This window comes from Triturus cristatus, chromosome 7 (genome assembly GCF_964204655.1).
Source record: "Triturus cristatus chromosome 7, aTriCri1.1, whole genome shotgun sequence".
Taxonomy (NCBI): domain Eukaryota; kingdom Metazoa; phylum Chordata; class Amphibia; order Caudata; family Salamandridae; genus Triturus; species Triturus cristatus.
This window is the reverse complement of record NC_140590.1, coordinates 782253961-782272425: the sequence shown is the minus strand read 5'-3', so window position 1 is coordinate 782272425 and position 18465 is coordinate 782253961.

Below are 18465 nucleotides of genomic sequence, written 5' to 3'. Positions count from 1 at the left end.
TCTTCATCCGCACCGACACCTGGTTCCACATCGGCGCCTTCGGCACCGGAATTCGCTGGTACGGATGTTTCAGCTCCGAAAAAATCATCTGAACCAGACAAACAACCGGTTCCAAAGACTGACGCTCAATCTACCTTAAAAACATCGGAACCAAACAAGCAACCGGCTCCGATGACCACTGGCGCTAAACCTTCGGATCTGAAAAAATCAACGGAACCAAAGAAACAGTTGGTTCCGAAGACCCCAACAGAACCCAGGAACACTCCAGATTCCAAGCCTAAGGAGCAGAAAACCACTCCAAAACTTGTGCCACACAAACAATCGGACCCGAAAAAATCGGCACCGAAACAACTCACCCCTGAAGAGGTGCTTTTTCGGCCCGATCCTACCCAAAAAACTTTTGAAATAGACCCAAAGACAGGTTAACTTATACTTAGTCCTTCCAGGAGAAGGAAAATATACAAACCTGTACTAGCTCCATAAGCAAAGAAGAGAGACATTGCCACTTCTCCTTAGAGAATTCCTTCTCCACCTCCTCCTCCCCACCCCATCTTGCTTATCCCATCCCCACTACCCTCACAATCTCGTCCACCACAGGATGATGAGGACACCTCCGGGGAGGAAGGGGATAATGACCCTTTAGGGGAACCTAGTCACCCTAACACCACAGAGGACCCATGGGAAGCACACCCGTCTATAATGCACCCCAAGATGATATCTACCCATCTGGACCATCCCCTCCAGAGGACACTATAGGGTTCACTCAGCTCATACACAGAGCTGCAGAATACCACGGTGTGAATTTGCACACAGACCCTGTAGAAGAGGATTTCCTCATGGACACTTTTGCACCATCTCAAAGGTTCACTTCCATTCTCCCAATGCTAAAAGGGGTCATCAAACACGCTCCTGAAGTGTTTAAAGATCCTGTACGGGCCAGAGCCATTAACCCCAGGGTGGAAAAGAAGTACAAGTCTGCCCCAGCTTACCCGGTTTATATTAAAGGGCAACTATCCTTGGATTCCTTAGTAGGTTTCAACGCCAGGAAAAAGGCTAACTCCCAAACCACAGGCGATGCTCCACCTCCTGATAAGGAGTCAAAATTGTTGGACGCATCTGGTAAAAGAACAGCGTCCCAAGCAGCCAACATATGTAGAATTGCCATCACGCAGGCTTTGCTGGCTAGGTATGACAGGGCACACTATGATGAGCTAGAGACCCTACTACAACACTTTCCAGATAAATATAAAACAAGGGCCAATGATCTCACCCAGGAAGGCAAACTCATAACTAATACCTCCATTCGTTGCGCTCTGGATGCTGCAGACACAGCATCCCGAGCTATTAATACCAGTGCCCTTTTACGTAGAGATGCTTAGCTATGCATTTCAGGCTTCAAACCCGAAGTTCAAACTACCATATTAAACCAACCGTTTGACCAGGAACACTTATTTGGGCCTAGTGTAGATTCATCTTTGGAGAAGATGAAAAAAGATATAGACACTTCCAAATCGCAAGCTCCCAGAAGTTCCTTTTGTCTAGAGGCTTTACCACTGACAACCCCTCCACTTCCTACAAGAGTCCCACCCAGACCTCATCTACCAGAGGCAATTACAGAGGAGGCTACAGGAGCAATAACAAGAGTAGAAGCAAAACTACCACTACTCGCACTGCCTTTACCCCCAAACAATGACTTCCCTCCACTCCCCCCGGACCACTCTACTCTGGTCGGGGGAAGATTGCTACAGTTCCTACCTGTCTGGAACACCATTACCACAGACAGGTGGGTGAGGCAAATCATCCAATCCGGTTATTGCCTAGAACTCACTTCAACTCCCCCAAACATACTGCCCAAACAGAGCCCAATGTCAACAGAGCACTTAACGCTCTTAAAACAGGAGGTGCTTTCCCTTCTACAAAAACATGCAATAGAACCAGGTCCCCTGCATCACAAAAACACAGGGGTTTATTCCCTGTACTTTCTCATTCCAAAGAAGGATGGAACCCTGAGACCCATCTTGGACGTCAGACCATTAAACCTCTACATACAATCAGACCACTTTCATATGATTACTCTTCAACAGGTCCTTCCTCTAATCAAACAAGGCGACTTCCTTGCCACCTTAGATCTCAAGGACGCCTACTTCCACATCCCCATTCACCCTGCTCACATGAAATATCTCCAGTTTGTAGTAGACGGTCAGCATTACCAGTTCAGGGTTCTCCCATTCGGAGTCACCACAGCACCCAGAGTCTTCACAAAATGTCTGGCAGTGGTAGCAGCCCACTTAAGACAACAAATTCATGTCTTCCCATATTTTGACGGCTAGCTCATGAAAGTCAATTCGCAAATCCAGTGTGTAAATCACACAAGCACCACAATCCAACTACTTCACGACTTAAAGTTCACCATAAACCTCACAAAGTCTCACCTCCAACCGTCCCACATCCAACAATATCTAGGTGCCACAATAGACACCTAAAAAGGCCTTGCATATCCCAGTCCAGCCAGGATAGCAAGCATGCAAACCCTTATAACAAAATTCCAGCCGCAACACTCACTTCCAGCTCAAGTGTTCATGCAACTAATAGGGATGATGGCCTCTTGTATATTCATAGTACCTCATGCAAGACTCCAGATGCGCCCCTTACAGGAATGTTTGGCACGTCAGTAGAATCAAGCTCAAGGTCAGCTAACAGATCTGGTGTTGGTGGACGGCTGCACACATTGCTCTCTGCAGTGGTAGAACACCCAAAACCTTTCCAAAGGGCGACCGTTCCTAGAGCCGGTTACACAGATTGTGCTAACAGCAGACGCATCGCTCACTGGCTGGGGAGCTCATCTACCTAATCACACCATACAGGGCACATGGACACCTCAGCAAAAGCTACTCCACATCAACCATTTGGAGTTACTAGCAATCTTTCAAGCATTAAAATCATTCCAGAAACCGATATCAGGCAAAGCTGTCTTAGTCCACACGGACAATATGACAGCAATGTACTATTTACAAAAACAGGGGGGGACGCACTCTCTGCAGCTCTCTCAACTAGCACAGAGCATATGGAGGTGGGCTATTGCTCAAAACATATTCCTTTTAGCCCAACATCTTCCAGGAATTCAAAATCACATGGCAGATCTGTTAAGTCGTCAGACACAACAAATTCACAAGTGGGAACTTCATCCACAAGTTCTTCAACCAATTTTCCAAATGTGGGGGCAGCCAGAGATAGATCTCTTCGCCACACATTACAACACAAAATGCCCAAGCTTCGCCGCCAGATATCCACACCCATTGTCCAAAGGCAATATGGATGAATTGGTCAGGCAGATTTGCGTAGGCCTTTCTGCCTCTCCCACTCATTCCATTAGTGGTGCGCACGCTGCAACAACAGTCACTAACACTGATCCTAGTTGCTCCAACATGGGCCAGACAATCATGGTACACAACATTGCTGGAACTATCAGTAGTCCTGCACCAAAAACTACACCTCTCCCCACAGCTCTTAACACAGAACCATGGAGAGATCAGACATCCAGATCCAGCACAGCTCAACCTGGCGATCTGGCTCCTGAAGTCCTAGAATTTGGTTACTTCAGTCTTCCACCTGATTGTATGAACGTTATCAAAGAGGCTAGGCGCCCCACCACTAGAGCCTGCTATGCAGCCGAGTGGAAAAGATTTATTATATACTGTAACAACACCATCAATCCTTTAGATGCCTCCACTCAACACATCATATGTTACCTGCTGCATCTTCAAAGATGTAATCTAGCATACACATAAATTAGATTACATCTCGCTGCCATAGCAGCTTACCTACAAAACAGACAACATCTGTCATTGTTCAGGGTACCTGCCATTATGCCATTAAAGCATTTATGGAAGGCCTCAAAAGAATAATTCCTCCCAGGGTACCACCCTCGCCAGTGTGGAATCTAAACATCGTCCTCACAAGACTAATGGGCCCTCCATTCGAACCTCTGCATAAATGCGAGCTACAATTTCTTACATGGAAAGTCGCTTTCCTTGTGGCCATTACATCTCTAAGAAGAGTCAGTGAGCTACAGGCACTAACTATTCAAGAACCATTTTTACAACTCCATCATAACAAAGTGGTTCTCAGGACAAATCCCAAATGCCTTCCTAAAGTTATCTCTCCCTTCCATCTCAACCAATCTGTTGAGTTGCCAGTGTTCTTCTCGCAACCACAAACGGTAGCAGAAAGAGCTCTTCATACACCAGACGTAAAAAGAGCACTCCTTTATTATATTGACAGAACAAAACCTTTTCGCAAAACAAAATAACTTTTTGTATCCTTCTCACCACCACATAAAGACAATCCCATATCAAAGTCGAGGATTGCAAGGTGGTTTGTCAAATGTATACAAAAGACCACTCTACCCGCAAAATAGGGGCTTCAATGGCATTTTTAAGGAACATTCCCTTAGATAATATCTGCAAAGCAGCTACATGGTCTACACCGCACACATTCACAAAACACTATTGTGTAGATGTGCAGGCAAAACAACAAGCTAGTGTGGGCCAGGCTGTACTCCAAACACTATTTCAAACTAATGCAACAGATACTGGTGATTGCCGCTAAGGAGGAGTACTGCTATGCAATCTATGCACAGTGTGTGTGCTGCAGCTCATATGCCACAAACGGAAAATGCTACTTACCAGTATGCATCTGTTCTTGGCATGTAGAGGTGCAAATTCACACACGCCCACCCGGCTACCTTTATCTGTTCCAGTATTATCTTAATTAGATACAACATACATGGGCATCTATTTCTGTTTCTTACAATACTCTCATTTCCCTTCTTGGCGAAAAAACAATCTGAAGATGGAGTCGATGCCCATGCGCACTATTGTCCAAAGGATGAGTCACCTATCCCGTGACTTCCAAAGACTTGTTCCAATACAACAACAAAGTGCAAACATCCAGGCCCAACACCAGATGGCGATCTATGCAGTGTGTGATCTGCAGCTCTACATGCCAAGAACAGATGCATACTGGTAAGTAGTATTTTCCTTACTTACCTGTAACTCTAGTTTGCCGGTATTGGTATCTTTCATAGATTCAAATGCGACCCACCCTCCTCCCCTAGTGGCTCCCCTTTACTTTTGGATTTATAGTTATTCCCTCTTGTGCTTGAAAGTCTGAGGGTGCTAGCCTCTGTTTGGAAGGTTCTAGAGGGTGATGTTCTCTGATTGGTTGTAGACTGTTTGGTCCTTTAAAAAAACAAAAAGCCCATAGCAAGGCTATTAAATTCATGGCCTAGTGCCATTGTAGCCTATGCTACTAATATAATAGCTTTTTTTTTCTACGTAGTTTTATATAGCGCGAACTCGACCCGAAGGTATCCGAGCGCTTTACATGAGCACCAGTTGCCTTACACAAGGACACATTCATTTTTGTTAGGCACGGTGTGATTAAGTGATTTGCCCAGAATCACAGGATGTTGAGCGTCATTGCCGAGACTCGAACCCGGTTTCCTTAGATTTGAGATCGACCGCCCTAGCCCTTAGGCTACATCCCCTCTCCAGCTTTGATATAATACAGTGGGGCTCCCACTTCTACGACGGGGAATGATTCAAGCATGTGAAACTATGAAAGATACCAATACAGGAGAACTACAGTTATAGGTAACTAACGTATTTTCCTATCCAGCATTGGATCGTGTATAGATTTGTATGCTTGAATTATCCCTCACCATTGGGCTGGGAATCCCCAGTAGCATTTTTCTTCCAGTAGAAGTAAACAGTGTTAAAATGGTTACAGGCCCAACAAGAGTGTTTGTTTAGTAGCACAGCTACCTCATTTGAAACAACCCAAATCTCAGCCAATTAGGTGGAAGGGCTGAACTCTCACACTATAGGCTACACTGCTTACATTTCTGCAGCAAATCTTGTCTGAAGGCGCCCCTGAGGAAGGCTATTCTGTTTGACTGTATTCTGGCTACATCTTTGCCTCTACTTCATCCTCCCTGGACTTCAACCATTTCTAATTTCTGCTTCTAACAAATGGCAAGTTGGGATTTATTTCCTCATTTCTGGCCCAGGGGCACTGCAACCTGTCATCAACTGGCACTATGATTGAAAAAGAGAAAATATCCCCTTTCAAGTTGTTGTGTAAACTGAGTCTTTGGCTCAGCTCTTCAAGATGTGTTTTCACACCTACAGGTGACACGAGTGAACTTAGTTCAATGCACGAGCGCTGAATGTGAAAAGGCTATTGTAGCCCTGCAGAACCCCACCCAGTACATAGATAGGGTGGTGTCAATGCTTTTAGGTTGCAAACGGAGAGAAGTGGTATTCCAAACAATCGTTCATTAATAATTTACACACTCAAGATCTGAATATGTATTCCCACATATTTATTTTAAAGTACTTATTTTAAAATGCTCAGATCTAGTGTCCATAATATTGACAACATCACAGAAGATAATAAAAAGCAGCTAAGCTTTTTAATAATATTGAAAACAGAGAAAATTTGTAACATCACAATTTATAGCCCTTACACACTTGCTGTGCTTTCTCCAAGCCCTCTGCTAGTTCAAGCAGATGAATAAATAATAAGCCTGAGTTTTCGGCAGTGGTGCGCATACTTGAACGACAGGGTTTGTTGCCTCGTAGAGACTTGCTGGAGCTTCCTTCGGTTGAGATGGAATCTGGTGCTGTGGTCATGTGTGTCCTGGGTGAAGTGTCTCTCATTTCTAAATGGTCATGTGGAGCCCTTGTATATATTTTATCTTATCTAAAATGGAATTCGCAATGTCGCCTCAGGAATGTTTTGACATAATCATATATATCAGTGGATGTTCTAATAAGGTAAAAATATGCCAATATAGACTACGTTATTTGGATTATGGTTGTTATTTGACCATGACAAAAAGGCCCCTGTCCCAAACTGATGTTGCACTGGGGGGGGTTTGTTGATGTCTAAATCTGACTGACCTGACACTTTCACAGTTCTTGGAAAGATAGTCACAGACAATTATCTGCGTCATAGGCAGACACGTTAATGATTCTACGGAAAGTGAAGAAAATGGCGACTACCAATACCTAAAATTGAGAAGATGATGACTTGCTTTACTAAGATGAATTTGGGGCCTACTTTAAAATGGAGTCTGACCATAGAACTTTCTTCCTAATGACTTGTAGTATCTGGGCCAAAGGTAAATAAGCTGGAAAGGCGAGCTAAAATGGAATCGGTCCTGTATGTGTTTAAATAGCTTAAACTTAAAGAAAGAAGCCTAATCGCAAGTGATTAAAACAAAGGATAGAATTATGAAGGGAAACGGTCTAAAGATTTATGACATTCCTGGAACAATTTCTGAACTAATCACTGAATGTTTTTAATTATCTTGCTAATAAGACATTTTCATTATGCATTTATAGAGTGAAAGCACATGCCAAAAACATACATTTGATGAAAAAGCAATTAATCCCTTGCTAGATGTTCAATAACATGTCTTCAAACTGAAATGAAGAAGGGGTCTGTGTGCTGGAAGACGTGATCCTTACAACAAAGTCCTGCTCTGACTGGGGACTGAAGATTATTTACATTGATGATCCGATTGGTCTATTTATTGTCTTTATCCTGCATAAAGGGGATGATTTAGAGTTTGACAGAGAGTTTTCTTGTGCAAAAGCGACAAAGTACCCTGTCTGCCAAAATCCTGATCCTCCCTGCCCAGATCCTACTTACCTACACTCCCAACAAAAATATAGGTCAGCAGACTAAAAGTATGTCTACACAAGGCTCCATTGCCATCATACTCCTCTGACGGGCCGAAGAAGTACGGGCTGTCTTAGGGTAGCCACCTGACCACCCTCTCAATGTAGAGTAAAAGCTCCCTTGGTACAGAATCATTAGTTTTTTATTTTTCAGAAACAAACTCTTGCTTTGGGAGTTTGTTTTAGAAAATTGAATAACTGTATAAAATCATACTGGCAGCTGTCCTGTTTGATGGAGCCGTCAGTTAAACTTTTGCACCATTGACTGGCACCACCATGACAACGGTTCCTGTCAATGTTGAGAGTTGTCCTGGGGCCGGCGGCCAACTCAAGATTTGGTGGGCGGAGGTCCCTCATAATTGCGAGCGCAATTTTTTTCATGATTCCGAGAGAGTACTCCGTCTGCCAAACATTAACAAGCACCAAAGTCTTTATCCTACATAAAGTGTCTCACTGCAAGATCTTTCCATCAAAGAGACTTTAAGACAGATAAAGGTGGTTGTCTCTTTTTCTACTTGAGAAGAAACCCCTTTTAAAGAGGATGTCCCTTTGTCAAGAGTAGATTCTGTGAAATGTGCTCTCCCAAGTACATCCATGAAGGCAGTGCAATTAAGGAGGCATGTGGAGATTCCTCAGCTGGAATTAATCTCAGAACGTCTTGCAGCCATCTACTCAAAAGTAACGATAAACCCTTTTTCAGAAAAAGCATAAATATAGGGCTAAGAGCAGCCTGCAAGAATATTGTAAGAAAATCCACCGTGGCTAATATCCTGTCATACGTTTTGCCATTGTTGACAACCATCCCATCGACAGCCAACACCAGCAAAGTCTACAGTGAGTGTCCATTTGTTGACAACCAAGATAATCACCCGTTGACAAGACCCTCGTCAACGGTACCATTGATGACTATCACTTTGTTACTGACGATGATCTTTTCAATGCCATATCCAGTACCAGCCTTGACTAAGATGACAAATGCCTAGACAGTGGGTCCATCATCGGCAGAAGTGCCTTTTCCAGCATTTACCTTTTTACATTTGCCGTTGACGGTTTCCTCACATCTTCCAGCGCATATTCTTGATTCTGAGTTAGAGGCTGATGTTGGCGACCAAGACCAGGTATCTCACAAAGCATATAGTCCTGCACAATTGGATCTACGGAGTGTTCTCAGGTATGAAAAGGTGGCCTATGAGGAAGAAGAATATAATCAAGAATATGAGACATATGAACCCCAGAATTTGCAACTGTGGGTCATCCTAGGGGTTATGATCCACCTTACCAACTAAAGCGTTACTACAAAGAATCACTAATTATGTAGGGCCACTGGCTTTTTTGTTCACTGTGCAGCAAATGGACACATTCTAGAAACTATTCTCTCAGCAACTACATCCTTCACCCTCCTATGGGTAGGCTACCTGAACCACCCTTCTCACTACCACCTCCTCCTCTGTGTGCACTGTCACCTTCTCCTCCACAGTCTTGCCTGAGCCTCTTCCTCCATCTCTTTCTGACTCCAACTTTGCACCCTGTCTCACGGACACCAAGAGATATGGGGGAAGGAGAAACATTGGATTCAGATCAGACTTGGAACAAGAAAGGCAAGCTTCTAGAGGAAGGAAATGAGGACTAAGGGCCAAATAATGAGGAGTGGATATACTTTATCCTGCACACAGAAGGTGATAAGATATCTTTACATGCAACCTGACTCCCCCCTCATGCTTGAATCTTCCTCGTCTTTGAGGTGGGAGTCCAGTGGTAATTATAACAAGTAATAGAAAGCTAAGCATTACACAGTAAAGCCCAGCGTGACATTGCTAGCCAATTAACATCATTTTAGAAAGAACCAAATTTCAGCCAATCAAAGAATGTTCTTGAATCATCTTTCTCCTCAAGTGTCACCACACCTTAGATTTCTAACCGTACTTTGTGTGAAGAGTCTCCCTGAGCTCTGCTCAGTGCTATAAAGGAACTGTTGCTTTGACCTTTTTCTGAACTTAAACTGCCAGTTTACATTGGACTAGTAATTTTGCTGACAATTTTCTCAATATGTCAGAAGGGTCCAAAAAAGGTTTATTTAGACTCTAGTAATATCTGTGGAAAACTGAGACTTTTCTCAGAGAACCCTTACAAGTAGTGTCTGTATTGCCTAAATACTAGTCAAAGGCTAAGGACTGCAAGTATTGCAGAATGTTTTCTGCCAAAACCCTGAAGGACAGAGATGAGACTGCTTCTGTGGCTACAGAAGAAAATATCAGCAGGCACTCCAGTGGCTGAGCAGAGAACATCAGCCAAGATAACCTTCAAGAGAGAACAGCCTCCTAAGAAATGGTCATAAGGGAAAGGCAAAAGAGGCCAACAAGGAGTCTTCAACACAGATCTATCCATCTCTCATCACCTGGGTCATCTAAGACAAGGAAAACGAGGTCAGAACCTTTTACAGCTTTTGATATTCTTTGGCCTCTTCAGATATAAAACAAAACTGCCTCAGAACCCTTTGCTCAGATCACGCGTGTCGATGCTAACTGTCAACAAAACGCTCAGTAACACAGAGGTAACGTTGTTGTGTACGTCTGACGCTTACCACCACTATATCAGTAGCATTGTCATCATTGAGATTAGTATCGATGACGAGACTGTCAACGGCCAGGCAAGCATCAAAACTGTCGACAACTCAATTTTCAGCAAGACCGTCGACGAATGCTCAGTCATCGACTCCATCAGTGGCCGTTTCTGCGACAACCACCTCGCCAATGACTCAGTGGATGGCTACTCAAGCAAAGGCTATATCGCGACCTTCAAAGCCAGCACTGTTAACTGTCACGTCAAGGAGTATAATTGACACTCTTAAACTATATCGGACATCACCAAGCACGTTTTCATCATTTCCACCTGCTTGTCTTCTTGAGTTGGGGAGTATGGATGAGTATTATCATGATGATGGAGCTTTTGGGCCTGAAAGTAGCCCATTGCAACTGCATGTGAAATGTCAAAAGACAAATGCAACAGAGGAAGAATAGCATGAAGCAACAACTTACTTTCTGAAGTGTGTTCATTTCAGGATAGAGAAGAGACTATAGCAAGTTCAGGAGCTATATCCTTATGATAACTTTGAAGAACAATGATTTGAAGAACCATTGATGCAGGTTTCTATAGCTCTGTTGTAAGATTTTCGACAAAAGTTTTAATGATTACTACAAAAGATTTCCAGAAGGCAAACATCCATCTCAGCAGCAGCATGCGACAAAGCCTTCTGCTGGTATTTTACCCCATTCTTCTCCGCTGCTAGCTCCAAAGGAGCCCTGCTATAGTTACGTGTTGTGCCACAACCATGGCAGCTGGAACCAATTTTGCAAGGTGAATCTTTTCTGGATTCACATACTGTGCATTATTCTGTCAGCTAATGGCTGGGTCAAATAATTGTAAAATAATCGACTGACCTCCATTTGGTGTCCCCTTGTGACGTTGTGCTTCCTCTGGAAGCTCTTACCATTGGTCGCCATCTTCAGATTCTTTTTTTCTGCTGTTGAATCTGGATCTATGCTGAAGGAGCTCCAACACTTTGGAGAAATAATTCTCAAAAAAATGAAGAATCTGAAGAAGGTACCGGAGTAGTTCTAGCGGTGAAGTGAGTACCTCTTCGACTACAGGTTTGTGCAGGCGGCTCTGTGTGCATGGTGATGGAGAAAACACGATTCAAGTTCTGCACAAATTGCCATCACAAGTTTGCCCAGAAGGACCAACCTCTGCCTGCCGGTAGACCACCAAAGTTGAGACTGCAATGCGTGTTCATTGTTCACCCCGAATACTGAGGGTGAGAGAGAGGCAGAGAAGAACCAACTACAACATGCAGGGCCTACATTCACCACCATCCCTACGAGATCTGGGCCTCCCAAGTGACAAGGAGGAGAACGTTGCAAAAGGACCAGAAGGAGAGACTGAGACCGACACCCAGGTCGTGGAAGTTGAAACACAGGGAGGCAAGAAGACTTCTCGAGAACCATTTCTCCTCTAAAAAATGTGACGATTCCTGAAAGACAAAATCTAAGTCCTCGAAGGGAGCTTCGGAGTCCAAGCATGCGACAACTGCAGTTGTGCCCTAAAACTAAAATACCCTCAAATCCTTCGAAAAGGACTCCGCAGCGGGAAGGACGGTCGAGGAAAAGATGCATCGTCGTCAAGACCGGAGCAGTCGAAATCTGAAAAACGCGGTTCGCTGTCGCCACTGTCTACAAAAGAGCCTTTGACAACGAAGAGAAAATCTGAAACTCTCGACGCCGAAACACAGGTGTCAGAGATAGAGATAGAGAGGGAGAGAAGAAGGCTTGAGACTGAAATGGCTAGAATTTTACAAAGCAAAAATGACTTCGATGAAAGTCTAAAGCAATTTCGAATCCCTACTAAGAGCACAGCGGTAATATAGCAAGGGGGAAAAAGTGTTAAAGACATAGAGCCGCCATCCACAGGAGGAACAGGAAGAGGAAATCTTCGACAAAGAACAAATGTACATAGGTTCTGAGGCTTCGGAGTATCAAGATACACAATGGTAGGATCTCAAAATAAATTCCCCAGAAGAGGCTGTTGACACAAAACCTTTGAGGCCGTCACCACCCGACAACATCGGGGTGTATAATCAGGTAATTAAGAAGGCAGCAGATAGATATGGAGTTTAACTTGAGGAGGAAAAACCCAAACATGCTTTTATTAGACTCTCCTGCCTAAACAGTCAAGAAACCAATTTCTCCCTTTGTTACCAAGTGTTCTAGATCAAGGGAAAGATGTTTTTAAGGAACCTGCCACATGCAAGGTAGTTACACCTCGAGCAGAGAAAAAGTACAAACACTCTTGAAAGGACCCAAATTACATTAAGGGGGTCAGTCCCAGCAGATTCTATTATAACATCCACTGCTAGGAAAAAAACAAATTCACCAAGCACAACAGGCCCTCTCCCAGATAAGGAGAGTAAGAGACTGGACCTTATGGGCCGATAGGTCGAGAGAAGTGCAGCAAACCAATGGCGCATTGCAAATTTGAATGCGTTGCTCAACCGCCACACATATCATCGGGGAGAGATAGGAGAGTTAATGAAATACCTACCAGAACAGTATCAGAAAAGAGCAACACATTTGGTAGAAGATGGGAAAAATATCTCCAACACGTGCTTAAAATCGGCCCTAGATGCTGCGGAGACATCAAGCAGACAAATGATGATTAGTATCACAAAAAGAAGGCATGCATAACTATGCATTTCAGGGTTCAAACTAGAAGTGCAAAACATCTTAATTGCACCATTCAATGGGGAACAGCTTTGGAAGTGCAGTAGAAAACACCCTAAATCAATCAAAAAAGGATAACGAGGTGGCAAGATCAATGAGGACTTTGCAATTCAGAGCTAGCATGCGTAGAGGAACCACCCCTTTAAGAAGACCTTCAGGAAGAGGGAATTTACATCCAGCAACCTCGCACCAAATTTACCAACAAACAATCTGGGATGAAATCAGTCACACCAGCAGCAACAAAGTTGGCAGTACTTTTGAGGACGCCACACTGGAGATGTCAACCGCAAAAGGGAGGAGTACCTCCTACAACCAAGTAACTTAACATCAAGCACAATACACACTCCGATAAGATCTGGGATTGTGTTAGCAAAGAAGGGAGAAAAACAAAAGACAGACATACAACACCAGGTATTCCTACATCCAACACAAGCAGAAGGCAGGATAAAACATTTCCTTCACAAATGGAGACAAATCACATCAGACAAATGGATTTGAACATAATGCAATACAAATACTGCATAGAATTAATCAAAACCCCTCCAAACAAAGGTCCAAGGAGGAAGATACATTCCAAAGAAGCAACACGTCTACTCCAGGAAGTAGAGGAAATGTTGGCAAAAGACGCAATAGAGTTTGTATCAAACAGGGAAATAAACAAAGGAAACTACTCAACATACTTCCTAATTCCAAAGGTAGACGGAACACTTCTTTCTATCTTGGATCTAATGTTTTTGAACAAATTAATAAAAATGCAAAAGTTCGAGATGACAACCCTGCAAGAGGTAATACCACAATTGCAAGGAGGGGATAACATGGCAACAATAGACTTAAAAGATGCCTATTTACACATCCCCATGAACACAAGGCACAAAAAATTCCTAAGATTTGCGGTAGTCAAAAGACTACCAGTTCATAGTGCTAGCATTCGGAATAAAATCTGCACCAACGGTCTTCACAAAGTGCCTAGCAGCTATTGCTGCATACCTTCGTAGGCAGTGCATACATGTGTATCCATACCTAGAAGACTGGCTGGTAAGAACAAACTCATACAACAGATGCAAACAGCATATTCAAAAAGTAATAGAAACTCTATACCAGCTGGGATTCTCAATTCACTTAGAGAAGTCATCTCCAGAACAGGAGAAAATGTTCTTGAGGGTCAGAATAAATTCAATTCAAGCAAAAGTATTTCCCAGTGAAAAGAGAACAGTAGCACTGTTGAAGGAGTCACAGCTTTACCGGAAGTAGCAAGCTCTGACAGTGAGGACAATGGAGAAGCTACTAGGAATGACGGCATGAGACCATTTCAGGAATGGCTACAAGTACAATGGTCACAGGCAGCGGGGAGTTGGGAAGATCTAGTGTTTGTTACGCAAAGGATACAGGAGGCGGTAGCGTGGTAGAACAGATCAAACATAACAGAGGGAAGAACATTCACACAACTAACTCCAGTTGTAACCATTACAACAGACGCCTCCCAGATGGGATGGGGAGCACACATGGACAATCTTAAAGTAGGGGAGTTGGAAAGAGCAGGATATGATACAGCACATCATAATCTTGGAACTGAAAACAGTATTCCTAGCCTTTAAAGCCTTTTAGAAAGAGCTATGGGGAAAGACAATACTAATACAAACAGACAACACAAAACCACAATGTTCTACATAAACAAACTAGGTGCGACACAGTCGCTGCTACTGTCAACATTAGCACAAGAAATGTGAAAATGGGCAATTCCAAGAAAAATGGAGATCTTATCGGTCCATCTACCAGGGAAGGACAATGTCGAAGCAGACAAGCTTCAGGGTCTCAGGAATGGGAACGGAATCAGTCAGTACTCGTGAAGGTCTTTCAGAAATGGAGAACGCAAGGTATAGATCTCTTTGCGATACCCCAGAACGCAAAATGCCAACACTTTGCCTCCAGGCAATATCGCCATCAGTCCATGGGGAATGCTCTGTAGATAGACTGGTTAGGGAGATTTGGTTTCCCCCCAATACCACTACCTCACAAGGTGATCAGCAAATGCTGAATCAGTAGCAATGCTATGATACTACCACAAAGGGCGAGAAAAACCTGATTCCCAGAACTAATGGAGCTATCTCAGGGGAGAATTCACACATTACCAGACAGACAAGATCCGTTATCATTGTAAGAAGGAAGGGTCCTTCACCAAGAATCAGAGTCATTAAGCCTGGCTGCATAGCTCCTGAAGAATTCGGGTTTGGACGCCTAAAGTTACCTGAAAATACATTGGGGGTCTTAAGAGAGGCAAGAAGACCTGCAACCAGAATGTTTTATATAGCAAAATGGAAACAATACTCACTCTGGTGTCTTAAGGAAGGTTTACTAAAGAAGAACACTAAATATAAGACGGTACTAAAGTACATATTCCATCTATTGGATTTTAAGCTAATCTATGCATCCTTGAAGATTCACTTAGCAGCAATAGTGGCATACACAAGGGGCCACATTGAAAGAAGCTTCTTTACTTCAACAGTCATTAATCGGTTCTTATAGAAAGCAAAGAGAATCGCTCCCCCTAAAAGGGTACCCCCAACCACATGGACTTTAAATATTGTGCTTACTCAATTAATGAAGGCACAATTTGAACCGTTACACACGGCTACATTACAAATGCTCACACTGAAAGATTGCTTTTTTAGTGGCTATAACATCACTGTGCAGAGTTTGTTAGTTACAAGCACTCACTTTACAGGAGCCTTATTTCCAGGTACACAAAGACAGAATTTTCATGAGCACTGGTCCTCAATTCATGCCAAAGGTGATCTCACAATTCCACATGATCCAAATGATACAGATACCAAGTGTATAGCAAAAGCCGAAAACACATGCAGAAATTATATTACACACTCTAGATCAGCAGTAATGTATTACATCGAAAGAACAAAGGCTGACCGGAAAACAAACATCTCTTTGTATCATTTGCAAATAGTTTTCTAGGAAGACCAGTGACCAAGAACACAATTGCAAGATGGATAGTCCAAACTATCCAGTTGTGCCACAAAATGCAGATGAGACTTTACAAAGCACTCCAGGGGCACATTCACCAAGGAAGAAAGGAACAACCATCACCATTTTAGCAAACACACCACTTCAAGACATTTGTATGGCAGCAACATGGTAATTAGTGCACACGTTCAGAAAGCACTACTGTGCTGATAGTCAGATGAACAAGGAAGCTCGAGTTGGACCAGAGGTCTTACAACATCTGTTTTAAAATCAAAGCTCATCTTCAACCCAACCACCACTGTAGTAACAAACCGCTACAAAATCTATGCACAGCATGTGAATTAAGGAAAGATTCATGCTGCAAAACGTACAGTTTCTTACCTGCCGGTGTAGTTTTGCAGCTTGAAGATTTTTCTGAATTCACAAGCGAACCCACCCTGTTCTGCCGATGAAGATGAAAGGAGGAAGCAAAAAAAAAAAAGAATCTGAAGATGGCGACCAAAGGTGGGAGCTTCCGGAAGAAGCACGACGACATCACAAGGGGACACCAAATGAAGGTCTGTCGTCTCCCACCAACAACAACAACAAATAGTAGAAGGACAAAAGTTTTTTTACAAGAATTCCAGACTCGACCATTAGATGACGGAATAATGCACAGCATGTGAATCCATAAAATTTGTCAAGCTGCAAAACTACACCGACAAGTAAGAAATTATACATTACTATCCATGACAATTATGTGGAGCATGAGGATGACGATGAACCTGAGGAGGACGAAATACCTCATGATCAGGCTACCACCACTAAAACTGAATTGACTGATTACATTTTACCTATGTCAGACCCTCCAACTACTTATCCTCCACCTGATGATAGCGGGGGTTTCCTTGTGCTCTTGAAAAGGACGGCAAAACTGTTTGATTGAGCTTTGCCAGTACAACAAACAGATATATATGATTTCAAGGAAACTGACAGGAAATCAGTAAAGTCTACCCATAATAAATCATACGTGGGCAGAAAGGCTTAAGGTAATGAAAAACCCTGCAACAGTGGCTGCTATAATACCTATAATAGATAAAAATGCAAAGCCCCCGACAATTCTCCAGCTTGTCCGACAGGACATCCTAAGCCGGATTCAGTGATAATGCAAGGGACACAAAAAAGATCAAAAAATCGTATGACGCCATGTGCCATGCCTCCTGATAAGGAGGGCAGGAGGTTTCTCTGTAATGGTCGCAATAAGAGTAAGAGCCTCCAACGCCCTTGCAATATTGGGCAGGTATGACCAGCAAATGTGGTCAGATTTAGCACCATTTATAGACCTTTTACCAGAAAAAAAAGAAAAAGGAGACAAGATATCCTTCAGTAAGGCGGAAAGGACATCTTCGCAGATTATAGATAGTTTTAACTGGTTTCAGGCAGATGGTGGGAGCAGCAGTCTTAAGACGCCAGGGAGGGCTGAAGGCAACTTCTTGTAGACCAGAGGTACAGTCTTAAGATGTTAGATATGCCTAACAATGGGGAAGGACATGGATAGCACATAGATGATGTTCTCCAATCCATCAAGACTGGTATGGAGACATCAAGGACCCTAGGAGTGCTTCAACAATGTAATTTCCAACCATTTCATGGTGCCACGGGCAGAGGACAGTACTTTTTCTGGGGAGGATATCAAACCAACAGGTATCAACCCAATGGTCCATTCCAGCAGGGCTATCACCAACCACTTGCACAACAATACCAAACTTCGCAGGTGGAGGCTTACACTAGACAGGCCCACAGAAGAAATCCTTCTGTTGCAAGAAGAGGGCATGAGTCTTTCAGAAGACAGTGATAGTCATGACTCTGGTTGTCCCTTAATGGGCAGCTACCTTGAATATAAGCGAAACTCTTTCCAACTTGTCCACCTTCGATTTCCTCGGGACTGTACTGATGCTCAAAAGGGGTCCACCTCTCGACCGTCCCAAGTCCGGAATATCAAATACACGCGGACTAGTGAGACTCTCAAGCGGGGGAAGGAAAGGGTGGGATCAGCAAGGAGGGAGATCTGTGGATGACACAACAAGGACACCGTAACTATCTTGCTCTTAAAAACAACATACAGACACTTGAAATACCCCTACCACAACATATGTATTGTAAGCATAACTCTACCTGTAAAGTAAAAGAAGGATGTATAAATACCAGAAGAGAGAAGAGGGTGGTTTGCAAACTTCCTGCCAGAACTACCGGAAAGAAGACAAACAATTATGGAGATGAAAGCCTATTGATGCATAGTGGTTTTAAGCACATTGTTCCCCAGTGTGTTAACTTTCTCCCCCAACCTACCCTATGGTACAAGCAGAAAGGATGTGTATGCAAAACAGGGTCGACCTGTGCCCCCTCCGTTTCTCTCTCGCTAGGCGTACAACCAAATGTGAAACTTGAAGAAGGTACTTATGTAATCTTTTCGTTGTACAAGGTCATTG